This window comes from Procambarus clarkii, chromosome 44, assembly GCF_040958095.1.
Source record: "Procambarus clarkii isolate CNS0578487 chromosome 44, FALCON_Pclarkii_2.0, whole genome shotgun sequence".
NCBI classification, from domain to species: domain Eukaryota; kingdom Metazoa; phylum Arthropoda; class Malacostraca; order Decapoda; family Cambaridae; genus Procambarus; species Procambarus clarkii.
In genome coordinates this window covers 8371836-8387451 of record NC_091193.1, presented here as the reverse complement: position 1 = coordinate 8387451, position 15616 = coordinate 8371836, and the positions used below count along the sequence as shown (strand labels likewise).

Below are 15616 nucleotides of genomic sequence, written 5' to 3'. Positions count from 1 at the left end.
TTAAGTCAAAAAACGTATCAGGAATGGTTGAGGGCCACAGGGGCTAACAACACTGTATGCCAGGCATGAGAGGGCAGATCTCATTGAAACTTTTAAAATACTGAACAATTTGGAGGATGTTGATCTGGAAAATTTCTTCAAAAAGGTTAAATGTATCACAAACAAGGAGCAATGGTTTGAAGCTTGTAACGTACGATTATGTTACGTTGTTGGGTTGATTAGATACGCAGTGTTTAGTGAGTTTCATATTTATTTAGTAGTCCTGGATACAGCAGTGTCGTAGACGTTGAGATGAAGCCTGGAGCAGAGCAGAGAGCTGAGTGAGGCCGGAGTCGTGGAGCTCTATGCGGGAGAGCGTGGCGGCTCGATTGAGAATTGCGAGTGTCTGAACTCGGGGAGTGAGAGCGTTGTAGCTGGATGCAGTCGTAGTCTGCTGTCTGCTCTGTGTCGAAGCTGTAGCGTCTTGGGTCGATTAGAACTGCCCACGCCGAGTACTACATTCTTGACTGGAGATTGTACTGGTTTGCTATTCTCAAATCGCTGGCTTATATACGGTTACTACACCTCACACTAAGATAGGAGGGTGGAAAAACCGTTACCTGTAAATAGGGATAGGATTATAGCTTGTGTAATTAGTTATGCCATTAAGATGATGAGATAATGGAGCGAGTATAGATTTACTCGCTACAAGCTCAACAAGCCACAATGTAGTACAGTACTGAGAACAGGAGATGCTTTTTCACCCACAGGGTTATTAAGGGGCATCAGTTCCAAATATGCCAAAGATATGCAATAAATGAAAACTAGTTTGATTTCAATCAAACTTTTTTGACTAGTTGTATATGAAAAGGGATTCATCTGGTCCGAGTCTCAGCATTGTAGCATAAATAGGAAGGGAGAAAAAATATTGAATTATGTGTCATCAATTTTCAAAAATGGTCAAAAATTAACATCAAACACAAGTGTCAACTGAAATCATGTCTATGACTCCCAGCTATCACAATAGCATATAATAAAAATATTTAATAATTAGTTTTATCCAAAAAAAATAGTTGAAAAATAATTAGATTTTTCTTTTTTTTTCCGTTTTTTTTTCTTATTTGTTTATCGGATGATTTGCATGAAACTTATATACCTGACTGCACGTAAGCCTATCTGTAAGGGTGCCAATTTTGGAGGAAATTGGTTGATGTCAACCTTAGCCACAGATGGCAATGCCTTAGACTTTATTTTTTACTTATTTATTTTCAAGTAACATAAACATTCTTATAACTCTTTCATTTTTTATTCAATTTACATGAAACTTACACCTTATATGTAGAGTCTCATGTTTCTATAATCAGATTCGAGCTTTTTTCTCCTAAGTTCATTTATTGATTTTATAATAGTAACGAAACATGATATATTTGCATAATTTTTGGGGAACTTTGACCATTTGTATTAGTAAAACTAAACATATTTTGGAAAATCGCTGAATCACTTCCTTTATTATATGCTAATGTGATAGAGTGTCATAGAAATGATTTCATTGAAACTTTTGGTTGTTATTAGAGGTTGAAAATGTGTAACAGTCGTTGAAAAAAAACTTCTCCCTTTCTATTTAGGCTGCAATACTGAAACTCGGAACAATTGCAACCAAAGATTTGTTGACATTGAACAAAGTTTAAAAAACTAACTGATGGCCGTTTAACCCATGGAACTGCCTACTCGCCAAAGCCGTAAATACCAAACAACTGTTAACTTTTAAAGTACTGCTGGAAAAGATCATAAAGACAAATGGTGGTAGGGGGGGGGACCTTTGACAAGCCTCTGGCTTCCTGTCACTTACTGGTAAATTAGGTAAGTGACTTTAATAGCTATACTTGTAAACCTTTTTTTACATATATAGGAGCACATGCACCTGTAATAGAATACACTACTGTGACTCTTGGTCATGTTGACACTACAGTATTATCACTCTTGGTCATGTTGTCACCATACACTACTGTAACTTGGTCATGTTGACACTATACACTATTATCACCTTTGGTCATGTTAACACTACAAAATACTGTGACTTGGTCATATTGACAGTTTGCACTATTGTGACATTTGTCATGTTGACACATACACTACTTTTACTCTTGGTTATATTGACACATACACTACTATACTTTTACTCTTGGTTATATTGACACATACACTACTTTTACTCTTGGTTATATTGACACATACACTACTTTTACTCTTGGTTATGTTGACACATACACTACTTTTACTCTTGGTTATATTGACACATACACTACTGTACTTTTACTCTTGGTTATATTGACACATACACTACTTTTACTCTTGGTTATATTGACACATACACTACTGTACTTTTACTCTTGGTTATATTGACACATACACTACTTTTACTCTTGGTCATGTTGATAATGCACACTACTGTGACTTGGTAACGTTGAAACTATTCACCATTGACCACTCTTGGTCATGATGACACTATACACTACTTTCGCACCCGTGTCCCGTTTGTGTCCAAAAGTGCGTCCTATTTCCGTAGTTTTCTTCATCCTGCCTCCGTGCTTCCTGCCCAAGAGACATCTGCTGGGATGACTTTGCAGCCGAGTTGAATTGTATCTATTTTTATTCCTAGTTTTCTTCCGTATGATTTGTGTTCCAAATTTGGCCTTTGTTAGCAACTAAGTAGGATAGCTCGGAGGTAAGTCTAAAATTTAAATGTACAGGTACTGTAGTACAGTATTCTGTATTTAAAATTCCTTGTTGAAACAAGACACTTGGAAGCTCTCATTCTCATTCACCTTGTGCATGAAGTTTTCATTTTGGCAGAAAATATGTAGGAAGGCAGGGAACCCTGTCAGGGAACCCTGTTTTGGTGTCTGTGGTATGGCCTGGTGGGCTAATTGGGAATTAGCAAGAGTACTGTTTGGCAGCCCTGTAATGTAAAGTAGTGCTTGGAAAGTCTTTGAGTGTTTATGAAGGAAACTTCTGGAGGTCATTCCAGACTGGACATTGAATTTCTTCAGGGCTTTCCCCCCCCCCCCTTCCCCCTAGCATAAGTATGACTCAACAAGGATATTTTAAAAGATCCCTGATGCATGTATGCAGATTTGTCACTCTGCCTCGTTTTTCATAACGTTTTGAAACTTTATGAGAATTTCCTGCCCACCTAACCTATCAGAGGACCCTTAACTTACTGTTGTTGAAAAAAAAAAATCCCAAATTTAATTTCATTTTTTTTTTCATTTTCAAATTACGTCCATATTCGGCCATACGGGCAATCGGCCAAAAGTGACGTTCTTTTTAAGAGGACAGGTTGCCTGATCAATGGAACCAAAAAGGATCCTGCCATAGGGAACATCTTAGGCACTTTTCATATACATTACTCAATACTAAAAGCCATACAGTATTTTAAAATATTTTTTTCTTTTCAGGTTTTTTAAGCAAGAGAGGTTTGTGTTTTGGGGGGGGGGAGGGGACAGCCCCTGGTGATGAGCTCACTTGCCCTCAGTATAAGTGCCACAACAGCAGTAAACATCAAGTAACGAGAAGACTACAAACTACTAAAGCAAGATCTAATAATTTACAATCTTTCTTTTTAATTCGACAGTAGAAACGTATTGTATTAATCCACCACCATCCATCACTGAGGCTGCAGGTCAGTAAAATTACTACAAAATGTAATTTTGAAGTACTGTATGTGATAATGTTAGTACATGTGCAGATACAATGTTGCCTATAAGTATTTGGATAGTGATACAGTGTTTATTGTTTTGGCTCTACTCCTACACATTAGATTTTTTAATTTAACAATTCTTACGAGGTTTAAGCACAGCCTTCCGACTTTAATTTAATGGTTTTACATTAGTATCAGGTGAACTGTGTAGGAATTACATGATTTTTTATATATAGTTCCCCCATTTTAAGGGACAAAAACTAATTGAACACATTAATTTATTCATTCATAAAGTAGTCATATTAATGACTTTCTTGTGAATTCTTTGTATGAGATATCTCACTGAGATGGCTGTCCCCTACTGAGTCACATCAGTTGTAAGTCCTGTATGGCTTACCAAGTACCAGAGCCAGAATTTCCCCCCCCCCCTCACTCCTCACAGAGGTACAGGAAGTAGGGGAGTGTTATGATCACCTTCCCTGAAAAAACATCCAGTCCCAGAACCTCAGGGAAATAGAAACATGCCAGTACTGTACTGTATGTGGCTGCAGATGCCTTGTTGGGGACCGGGCCATGGGGACCTTGAACACCGGAGCCACCGCAAGATAGGCAGCTTCGAGAGTGCGAGAACATACCGCAGGCCCGCTGAAACAATAATAGGGACCAGGAACAACTGAGCATCCCACCAAAGAGGCGAAGAAAACTCTACCAAGCACATCATGACGATGGCATGAAGCCAAGGGGAGGGCCCCCCTGACCCACCACCCTAAACCGAGAGGGGAGAGGTGCGAGAACCTGAGATATAACCCAGAAAGCACACCAAAAAATCACAGGTGAATTACCAGGGCCTGAAGGAACATTCGAGCAGAACACCCAGGCATTAGGGATGCTTACAGAAAGAGCTGACACTGGACACAGTCTTCAGGATAAATACAGTAATAAATGCATCAGCAGCATGCTGTATGACAATCCCAGTAATAACTAGAAGGGAGGGGCTTGACCACATTTCTGAGTGAATCGTTTAAAAATTTATTTGGCTGTTTCAGTACAGTACTTCATTTTCTATGAACTTTGCAGTTGATTGTATTGCTTCATTTACTCTCCGGATGTTTTTGGGTGATGGTGATCACAAGTCTCCTACTTCCTGTTCCTCTGTGAAGGGTAGGGGCCAGGTATTGGCTTTGGTCCCTGGTAGGCCTTACAGGACTCCTATGGCTGATGTGAATCAGTAGAGCGAAGTCATCAAAGATTCCTTCAGGGAGCCACTGAGATGAAGTGTGAATACACTTCAAAAGCAGTTCGTTTAATTACACAAAGCTACCCAAATATATTCAAAGCTTCCTAGCATTATGTAAGTAATGAAGAAATATGATATATTTACTCACTATAATGATGGTGCTGAATGTAGAACATGAAAAAACTTATTTTTTCTCAGAAATAATATCATTTTATAACGAAATTAGACGAATCTAGTCTAAGAAACGAAACAGTCTCCGTGGTGTAGTGGTAAGACACTCGCCTGGCGTTCCGCGAGCGCTTTGTCATGGGTTCGTATCCTGGCCGGGGAGGATTTACTGGGCGCAAATTCTTAACTGTAGCCTCTGTTTAACTCAACAGTAAAATGGGTACTTGGTTGTAAAAACGATTCTTCGTGGGGGGTCATATTCCAGGGACTTGCCCGGAACGCTACACGTACTAGTAGCTGTATAAGAATGGAACAACTCTTGTATATATCTCAAAAATAAAAAAAATCTAAGTGGCAGGTGACACCACAGGAAGTCGACGCTCCAAGCAACATTGTTGTGGCTTTGGGTAATTAGATGGACTCAATTTCATTATAAAATTATATTTCAGAATAAAAAATGTTTTTCATAATGTACATTAAGCACCAACATTATAGTGAGTAAATATATTATAGTTATTCATTACTTACGTAATGCTAGGAAGTGTTGGGTAGCTTTGAGTAGCTTTGGGTAATTACCTAAACCCCCCCTTCAAAAGTGTATTTTGATGCAATATAAAAGTGTGAAGTGAATACCAGAAAGAGGTGTTTCATTACATTCAATGCTGGTTTTTTTCCTTCAATCTTATCGATAGTGAAATGCATGCTTAGTTGGATTCAGAGTGAGTAATTGACCTGGTGATTGGTCAAGAGCATTCCACTTTTTGGCCCTAAAAGCTCCTTGGTTGCTTTAGTCATTGCCTTCTTGTTTGATTGTTTGAGTCATTGCCCTATTGCATGGTAAAGTACCATCCAATAAGATTTGTGCATTTAGTTGGATTTGGTGAACCTCAGAAGTTATCTTGCAGCTGCCATCAGCAATCACATTATCAATAAAGACAAGTGTGTCAGCTCCAGTGGCAGCCATACATGCCCAAGCCATAATACTACTTCTATCATGTTTCACAATTTGCTTCTTTCCATCACTAGTACAGGGTTATGCTTATGTCTCATCTGACCATAAGACTTTGTTCTAGAACTCCACAGATTTGTTATGTACTTTATAGCAAAATGTATCCTTTTTATTTATTTATATATATTATTTTATTTATGTATTTATTTATTTACAAGACAGTACAATGGGTTTGTGAGAGTACTTCTTATGTGGTGCTTCGTGGGTTCTATTACACCTATCAAGAAAAAGTTTCAAATGAAGAATAGCATTTGGGAACAAGGTTTTGTACATGTAACTAGCACAAGAGAATGTGTGGAGTGAGTGTATGTTTAGCATGTTTAGGAACTTAAACAGAGGCACTGTGTGTGTTGTCTGAAGAGGGCTTGTTATCATAGATTCATTTATGAACATTTTGACACTAAATTTATAGTAATAATACAAAATAACCTGAGGAAAAAATCAAGTATAAACATTTTCAGTGTTACTGAGTGAGATCCTGAGATGCGCAGAATGTTTAAGGTCAGGAAAATGCTGATGGGTCGGAAAACCTGAGAGTTGACAACGTACAAAAAATATATTTTGACAATGTTTTGGCAATGTCTGTGATTGTTATATAACTGATGATCACATAACTGTGATCATCAGTTATATTCTGATTTGTCTGCCTCATGATCACCTGCTTTACTGGCATTGATTCTTCATTTGTCCTTATGTTGAGAGAGACAGCAGCAAGACATCAAATGCATGCCTAAAATTAACTGTCCTGTGCATAAACTAATGATTTAATGGCACACAATTGCAATGTGATGAGGATGGCAAACTTTGGTCAATAAGACAAGACCTCTCAAAGGAGGAGAAAAGAAAGAGAAAAGCTTTTTCAGCTTTTCAGAGAAAAGCTGAAAATGAACCTCATTGAAGCAAAATGTCTGAATGGGGATAGAAATGAAGAAGACAGAAATTCTTTTTTTCTACAAAGTGTCAGGGACTGGAAAGCTTGAGAAATGGTACATAAAAACAAGGCAACAAAATCAGTAGTGGAAGGGAGCAGAGTACCACAGGGTTCAGTTCTTGCACCGGTAATGTTCATTGTCTACATAAACGATCTACCAGATGGAATACAGAATTATATGAACATGTTTGCTGATAGGTAATAGGGAAGATAAGTAACTTAGATGATTGTCATACCCTTCAAGAAGACATGGACAGAATATGCATATGGAGCACCACTTGGCAAATGGAATTTAATGTGAATAAATGCCATGTTATGGAATATGGAATAGGAGAACATAGACCCCACACAATTTATAAATTATGTGAGAAATCTTTAAAGAATTCTGATAAAGAAAGAGATCTATGGGTGGTTCTAGATAGAAAACTATCACCTGAGGATCACATAAAGAACGTTGTGCGAGGAGCCTATGCTAAGTTACACACAGAAATCACAATAGCGTGATGCATCAATGAACTAATCCACAAGGGGGATTGTGGAATGTGCAAATCCACAATCCATTGGTAAATCAAGATGATTTCCCGGTTGAAATTTTTATACCATGTCGTAGCTCAGTCGATTAAGGCACCGTCTTGGATGCTCTCGGACGTAGTTTCGAATCCTCGTCACGGCCCTTGTGGATTTGTTCAGCCTATGCTAAGCTTTCTAACTTCAGAATTGCTTTTAAATACATGGATGGCAAAATACTAAACAAATTGTTCACGACTTTTGTTAGGCCAAAGCTAGAATATGCAGCAGTTGTGTGGTGCCCATATCTTAAAAAGCACATCAACAAACTGGAAAAGGTGCAAAGACATGCTACTAAGTGACTCCCAGAACTGAAAGGCAAGAGCTATGAGGAGAGGTTAGAGGCATTAAATATGCCAAACTAAAAGACAGAAGAAGAAGAAAAAAGAGGTGATATGATCACTACATACAAAATAGTAACAGGAATTGATAAAATTGATAGGGATGATTTCCTGAAACCTGGAACTTAAAGAACAAGAGGTCATAGATTTAAACTAACTAAACAAAGATGCCGAAGAAACATAAGAAAATTCACTTTCGCAAACAGAGTGGTAGACGGTTGGAACAAGTTAGGTGAGAAGGTGGTGGAGGCCAAAACTGTCAGTAACTTCAAAACGTTATATAACAAAGAGTGCTGGGAAGACGGGACACCACGAGTGTAGCTCTCATCCTGTAACTACACTTAGGTAATTACACTTAGGTAATTACACTCACTCACACATCAAAACAAAATCAAAACAACAAAATCAATATATCAAAACAGAGATGCAGGGCCAGAAAACAGGATTGGTTCAATAGAAATTGCGAAAGGACCATAGACCAATAGACAACAAAAATGGAATCAATATAGGAAAAGGCCAAACCCCCAAACATACCAGTGATACAATGATGCGAGAAATAACTATACGGCAGTAAGGAGAGAGGCAGAAAGAAATTTTGAAAAAGGGATAGCGGATAAATGTAAAACAGAACTGGGCCTATTCTACAAATTCATAAACAAATTGCAGGTAAAGGATAATATCCAGAGGTTGAAAATGGGAAACAGATTCACAGAAAATTTAAAGGAAATGTGTGAAACATTAAACAAAAATTTCCAAAGTGTGTTTCTACAAAATTAAATCTTCAGAGAACCACACACAATAAGAATTCCAGAGAACAACATGGAAGGGTATAGAGGTGTCTAGAGATGAAGTGGAAAATATGCTAAAGGAGCTAAGTAAGAACAAAGCAGTTGACCCAGATGGAGTTTCACCATGGGTTCTGAGAGAATGTGCATCTGAGCTCAGCATTTCCACTTCACCTGATCTTTCAGGCATCTCTGTGTACAGGAGTTGTAGCAGATGTGTGGAAAAAGGCTAACATAGTTCCAATCTACAAAAGTGGCAGCAGGGAAGACCCCCCTCAATTATAGACCTGTATCATTGACAAGCGTAATAGTCAAAATATTGGAAAAAATTATAAAAACTAAATGGGTAGAACACTTGGAGAGAAATGATATAATATCAGACAGACAGTATGGTTTTCGATCTGGAAGATCCTGTGTATTGAATTTACTCAGTTTTTATGATCGACCCATAGAGATTTTACAGGAAAGAGATGGTTGGGTTGACTGCATCTATCTGGACCTGAAAAAGGCTTTCGACAGAGTTCCACATAAGAGGTTGTTCTTGAAACTGGAAAATATTGGAAGGGTGACAGGTAAGCTTCTAACATGGATGAAAAATTTTCTGACTGATAGAAAAATGAAGGCAGTAATCAGAGGCAATGTATCGGACTGGAGAAATGTCACAAGTGAAATATCACAGGGTTCAGTTCTTGCACCAGTGATGTTCATTGTCTACATAAATGATCTACCAGTTGGTATTCAGAATTATATGAACATTGTTGCTGATAATAGGAAGGATAAGAAAGCTAGATGATTGTCATGCCCTTCAAGAAGACCTGGACAAAATAAGTATATGGAGCACCACTTGGCAAATGGAATTTAATGTGAATAAATGCCATGTTATGGAATGTGGAATAGGAGAACATAGACCCCACGCAACCTATAAATTATGTGAGACATCTTTAAAGAATTTTGATAAAGAAAGAGATCTAGGGGTGGTTCTAGATAGAAAACTATTACCTGAGGATCACATTAAGATCATTGTGCAAAGAGCCTATGCCATGCTTTCTAACTTCAGAATTGCTTTGAAATACATGGATGGAGAAATACTAAAGAAATTGTTCACAAATTTTGTTAGGCCAAAACTAGAATATGCAGTAGTTGTGTGGTGCCCATATCCTGAGAAGCACATCAACAAACTGGAAAAGGTGCAAAGACATGCTACTAAGTGGTTCCCAGAACTGAAGGACAAGCTCTATGAGGAGAGGTTAGAGGCATTAAATATGCAAAAACTAGAAGACAGAAGAAAAAGAGGTGATATGATCACTACGTACAAATAGTAACAGGAATTAATAAAATCGATAGGGAGGATTTTCCGAGACCTGGAACTTCAAGAACAAGAGGTCATAGATTTAAACTAACTTAACAAAGATGCCAAAGAAATATAAGAAAATTCACTTTCGCAAACAGAGTGGTAGACGGTTGGAACAAGTTAGATGAGAAGGTGGTGGAGGCCAAAACCGTCAGTAGTTTCTAAGCGTTATATGACAAAGAGTGCTGGGTAGACGGGACACCACGAGCGTAGCTCTCATCCTGTAACTACACTTAGGTAATTACACTTAGGTAATTACACTCTCACTCACTCTCTCATAAAAAATATGGTTGTCTAATGCATGGATGATCGGCAGTGAGAGGAGCTTCGTGTTGTGAAATACTGTACTAAAAAAAAGAATAGTTATCCCTTACTCTGATAAAAGGCCATAGCTTGAGAAATCTTAAAGCTGCGGAGGAATCATCTGTTTTTTTTAAAGTATGGGCAAATTATTGACAGCATGAAATTTCTGGTAATTTTCCCAAGATCACTGAATAATGGTGCTAGAGAACAAGATCACTGAGAGAGGCAGAAAGGAACTTTGAGAAAGGTATAGCAGAGAAATGTAAAACAGATCCAGGCCTTTTCTATAAATTCATTAAAAGTGAACTGCATGTAAAGGATAAAATCCAGAGATTGAGAACAGGAAACAGAACTACTGAGAATGAAAGAGAAATATTGACCAAACCACACACTAGAAGATGAAAAGACGACAACGTTTCAGTCCGTCCTGGACCATTATCATTATCAAGTCTTATACAATCGACTTGATAATGGTCTAGGATGGAACGAAACGTCGTATTCTTTTCATCTTCTAGTGTGTGGTTTGGTCATCATTCTTCAGCAACGTTATTGTGATTCATCATCTGCGAAAAAGAAATGTGAATTGGTAAATGAACAGATCCAAAGTGTGTTTGTACTAATTGAGGATTTCATAGAACTGAACCCAATATCAGTTACAGAGCATGCCATAGAATACATAGATGTATCTCAAGACAAGTGTAAAAATTACTCAAGGGGCTAGAAAAAAATAAAGCAGTTGGCCTGATGTAGTTTCACTTTGGTTGCTGCAAGAATGTGCAACTGAGTGCAGCATTCCACCCCAATTAATATTCCAGACATCCTTGCACACAGGAATCTTAGCAGATACAGTGGCACCTCGACTTAAGAATGCCACTACAGTACTTACAAATGTTTTGAGTTACAACCCCGATTTCGTTGGAAAATTTGACTCGACTTATGAACTTTGCCTCAACTAGTGACTTTGTTGATACATGTATGGGTAGACTGAGCGTGTGGCGTGCTTCAGTTTACCAGTCTTTCTTATCTAGTGACAATCGCGCTTGAATTCTTTGTAAAGGAATTTCATTGTTTTTCTGCTTTATTGGTTTTTGAACATAAAAGTAATTATTATACTGTACAGTAAATCACGCCATGGGTCCCCAAAAAGTCAGTGGTTAGGTTCAACCTAAGAAAATAGTTGAGGAGAGGCAGTAGTGGATGTCCCTTCCTCATTAAGAAAATATGTGAAGTATGGGAAGAACTGCAAAGTTTTGTTGAAAAAACTTACCCAAAGAAAGCTGTAGCAGGCCATTGCATTGACCTTTTGAATGACAATGTGATGTCTCACTACAGACAAGTGTTAAAATATAATGAAAAACAAGTGTCTTTAGACAGATTCTTAGCAAGACAAGCAAGTAGTGAGCCACAAGCAGGTCCTAGTGGTATGCAGGCAAAACGTGCCAGAGAGTGTACCCCCAGAGAAGTCCTCACTGCCTGATGTAATAATGGAAGGGGACTTCCCTTTCAAACACTAACACTTCTCCTCCTCCCCCCTCCTCACTGTCTTCTATATGCCAACAGGAGTCATCAGTAAAGGTAAGTAATAACTTGTACATACTTTAGTACTGAAGATTTGGGTGAATTAGGTATAAAATTTACTTTGAAGTTTTTTATGGAGTCTGGAACAGATTAATACAATTTCCATTATTTTTTATGGTGAAATTCGCTTCAGTTTACGAATATTCGGCTTACGAGCCGTCTCTGGGAATGAATTAAATTTGTAAGCTGAGGTACCACTCTACAGTATATAAAATTTTCAGGAACCTGTTCCCATTCCCTTTGTTCTTTACTCTCCCTTCCTCTAATGATTTTCTTGCTTTGTTTTTATGTATTATTTCACTATCTTTACAGTCCTTAATACTTTGTAGAAAATGAATTTCTTTTTCATTTCTATTCCTATTTGGATGTTTTGCTTCATCGAGGTTCATTTTCAGCTTTTCTCTGTCTTCCTTTGAGAGGTCTTGTCTTATTGACCAAAGTTTGTCATTCTCTTTACACTGCAATTTCCTGGCATTTCTAAGCACTTCCATCATGTGTTTATTCCATTAAATGTCACCCTTAACCCTTAAACTGCTGCATGCACCTAGGGTTGCCTTCCCTAGGTGCCCCGTAAGTACTGCCTTTGCGGCTTCAGGGTTATCTTCCATGAGCCGTTCAGGAGCAGCTACCTCCGTGCGGTTCTGTCGCTGCTCGGTGATTGCCTGCCCTTGGGGGTTTAGCTGGGGAGGTTCCTACTCCTGTTTGCCCTTAGGTAGGAGGTAGTTTTGTCGCTGGCTGGGGTGCGAGGTACTGTGCAGCTGTCTGATATTCGCATAGCGACCGGTTCTGTTCTCCAAGAGACGTTGTGCTTTTGAGGGGTTTTCTTTTGTTTTTGTTTTGATTTGCCTGGTGGGGGTCTGCCTGGTGTTGTGGTAGGACCACTTGTAGGATTCTGGTGGCCCTCCACTAGGTCCCTGTGCTTGCACACGCGGCAGGGGTTCAGCTTTTAGTTGTTTGCTTGGTAGCTCTGGGATAACTGGTTAGCAGTACCTCGCCTGGGCTTCCCTTAACAGTCAGCCTAAGGGCCCTGGAAACCCCCCTTTGGGGCTCAATGGTTCAATGTAGGAGACCTCTGAGTCCCACCTTGCCTTGTGCGAGTTTGAAGGTTGCTCTGTCCCCTCGTCTCAGGGTGACACTCACCGTCTGCCTCTGCCTTGCTGCCTGTTGGGGTCAGTGACACCTTTGACCCGGAGTCCTGCGAGTGGTGTTCTTTGCTTGTACTCCATTCACCCAGTCCACTGAGACTGATATTCGGGTGCAGGCAGCTTTAACGTTGCATGTGAGGTTTAGGTTGTGCCGGGAGCCGGTCGGCCGAGCGGACAGCACGCTGGACTTGTGATCCTGTGGTCCTGGGTTCGATCCCAGGCGCCGGCGAGAAACATTGGGCAGAGTTTCTTTCACCCTATGCCCCTGTTACCTAGCAGTAAAATAGGTACCTGGGTGTTAGTCAGCTGTCACGGGTTGCTTCCTGGGGGTGGAGGCCTGGTCGAGGACCGGGCCGCGGGGACACTAAAAAAAGCCCCGAAATCATCTCAAGATAACCTCAAGATAGGTTGCAGCAACGTGCGAAGTTGGTTACCTTTCCGGATGCCCCGCAGGTGTCCCGCTGAATTATACTGGTAGTGAGACTCGGGCGGCTTCGGGGATTGCCCCTTCCAGATCAGCGGCGGAGGTATTCGAGCCTGATCCTCCTGCCGGAGTTTTTGGGCTATGCCAGCAGGCCCCCTTCATCCCTGCTTTTCCGGTGGACTCTGCTTTCTCTCCAGAGGCAGAAGGTTTGGAGGACGGCTCGGCCCCGGGTCCTGACATGGAGGATTCCGGGGCTGGGGAGGAGTCTCGGCCCCATTTGTCCCTGCTTAAGTGTTTGGGACCCTCAGTGCAGGGCTTGTTGTTACAGGGGGAGGGGTTTTCCTATCCCCCTCCCTGTACGATTTTGTTATGAGTTCGACTCCTCCCCGGGTTCAGTTCCGAGTTCCTTGGGTTCTTCTGTTCCCCCCTCCTGGGGGTTTTTGGCTTCCAGCATTCCACCGATAAAGGTGTGGGAGGGATGTGAGACTCAGATTACTCCTCGATAATGGAGCCTTCTTGTTTTGAGTTTGACTCCTCTTCCTTATTAGGTGCGTTACAAGGTGCCGGAGTCTTCCTGACTAGCAGACTGCTTTGTCTTTCATCCTGTCAGACTGCGCACTTGAATGGCAAGAGTTACCTGGTTGATACCTGGTTGATGGGGTTCTGGGAGTTCTTCTACTTCCCAAGCTTGACTTGAGAGAGTTTGGTCCACTAGGCTGTTGCTTGGAGCGGCCCGCAGGCCCACATACCCACCACAGCCCGGTTGGTCCGGCACTCCTTGGAGGAAACAATCCGCGGGGGCAGTAAAAGCCCCGAAATCATCTCAAGATAACCTCCTTACAGATGACCACTCTGCCTCGGGTCCGGCTGCTTTTGGCACCGGGTGCTTGGATGGTGTCTCTAGAGCTTTGGGACATATCTTAGCACGTCCCAATTCATCCGGTGTTCAGGTTCTGTCGGGCTCACAGCATGGCACAGGAGTTCGCAGTGGTGTGGCATTCGCTTCAGAGGGTTCGTGTTGCTCGTGGAGCAATGATCTGGCTCCATTCTGACTGCTCCCCGGTGGTTCATTGTCTGAACAGTGGGGGTTCAATGGGGTCCTTGGCTCTGTGGGGCTAGTCGTTTCAGGTGACTCGTTTGCTGAGTTCTTGGGGTTTGGCTCTCCTGGAAGTTTACGTTCAGGGGGTGTCAAACGTCCTGGCTTGATGGTCTGTCTCGGTTCATGCCCCTATCCATGGAATGGACAGTTGACACAGACTCATTCAGTTGGCTCTGCCAGATGTACGGGCGCCTAGAGGTGGACCTCTTCGTTTCGACTTGGTCAAGGCGTCTTCCAGTGTTTGTGGTGCCCTTCCCAAACTGCGAGGCCGTTGGGGTCAATACCTTTCGGCTGGACTGGTCGAGTTGGGGTTACCTGTACCTCTTTCTACCGGTTCAGGTTTTGCTTAGGGTCCTGGTTAGCTTAGAGAGACTTACCAGGGATGAGTAGTCCTGTTGGCCGGTGGTGGCCGGCCCAGTCCTGGTTTCAGGCACTTCTTGCTCGATGTCCGAACCCGAGGATCTTCCCGCGGCTCCGCCTCTTTCAGCAGGTCGGTCCATTCCGGTACGTGGCTGGGTCGATCTTCTCTGTTTCTCGTGTCTGGTCTTTTTGACGCAGGTTTATCACCACTTGTATGGTGATCAGGTGACTTAGTTGGTGTCCCACCTGCGAGTTTCGTCTCGACGGCAGTACAGTATGAAATTTCCTGGCGGTCTTTTTGGCACTTGTCTTTTCGTAGGTTGTTTTGTCCTCTCTTGGTTGTTTCAGGACCGTCTTCTTATGCCTGATACTGTCGCCTTGTTTCGGGTGGCGCTGGCAGAGCCGCTGCAGCTTACATTTGGGGTGGATGTCACTTCTGCTCTGTTCCGCAAGCTTTCTCGAGCATTGTTTTCACCTCCAGCCTGCTCATGCACCGCCTGAGCTATCCTGGTCATTGCACCGGGTGCTCTCTTCTCCCTTCTCCTCGGTTTGGGGTGGCCCCCCTCGCTTCAGGACTGTTTTTCTACAGCTTTTCTTGTTGGCATTGGCCTCTGGGGGTCGGGTCGGAGAGTTTCTTGC

The 15616-nt window shown here is 41.4% G+C and overlaps 1 protein-coding gene across 8 annotated transcripts in view; it reads left to right on the top strand.

Moving 5' to 3' along the window:
• Irbp18 (Inverted repeat binding protein 18 kDa) overlaps positions 1 to 15616 on the top strand; it is a 55585-nt gene that overhangs the window by 28537 nt on the left and 11432 nt on the right. For 7 of the 8 annotated variants that reach the window (XM_045725616.2, XM_045725620.2, XM_045725617.2 and 4 more), the window contains one exon: positions 3438 to 3661. The exons of the other annotated variant lie outside the window; for it this stretch is intronic. The gene's annotated coding sequence lies outside the window, so the exon portion shown is untranslated. The remainder of the gene's footprint in view (positions 1 to 3437; positions 3662 to 15616) is intronic. 8 annotated transcript variants of the gene reach the window in all.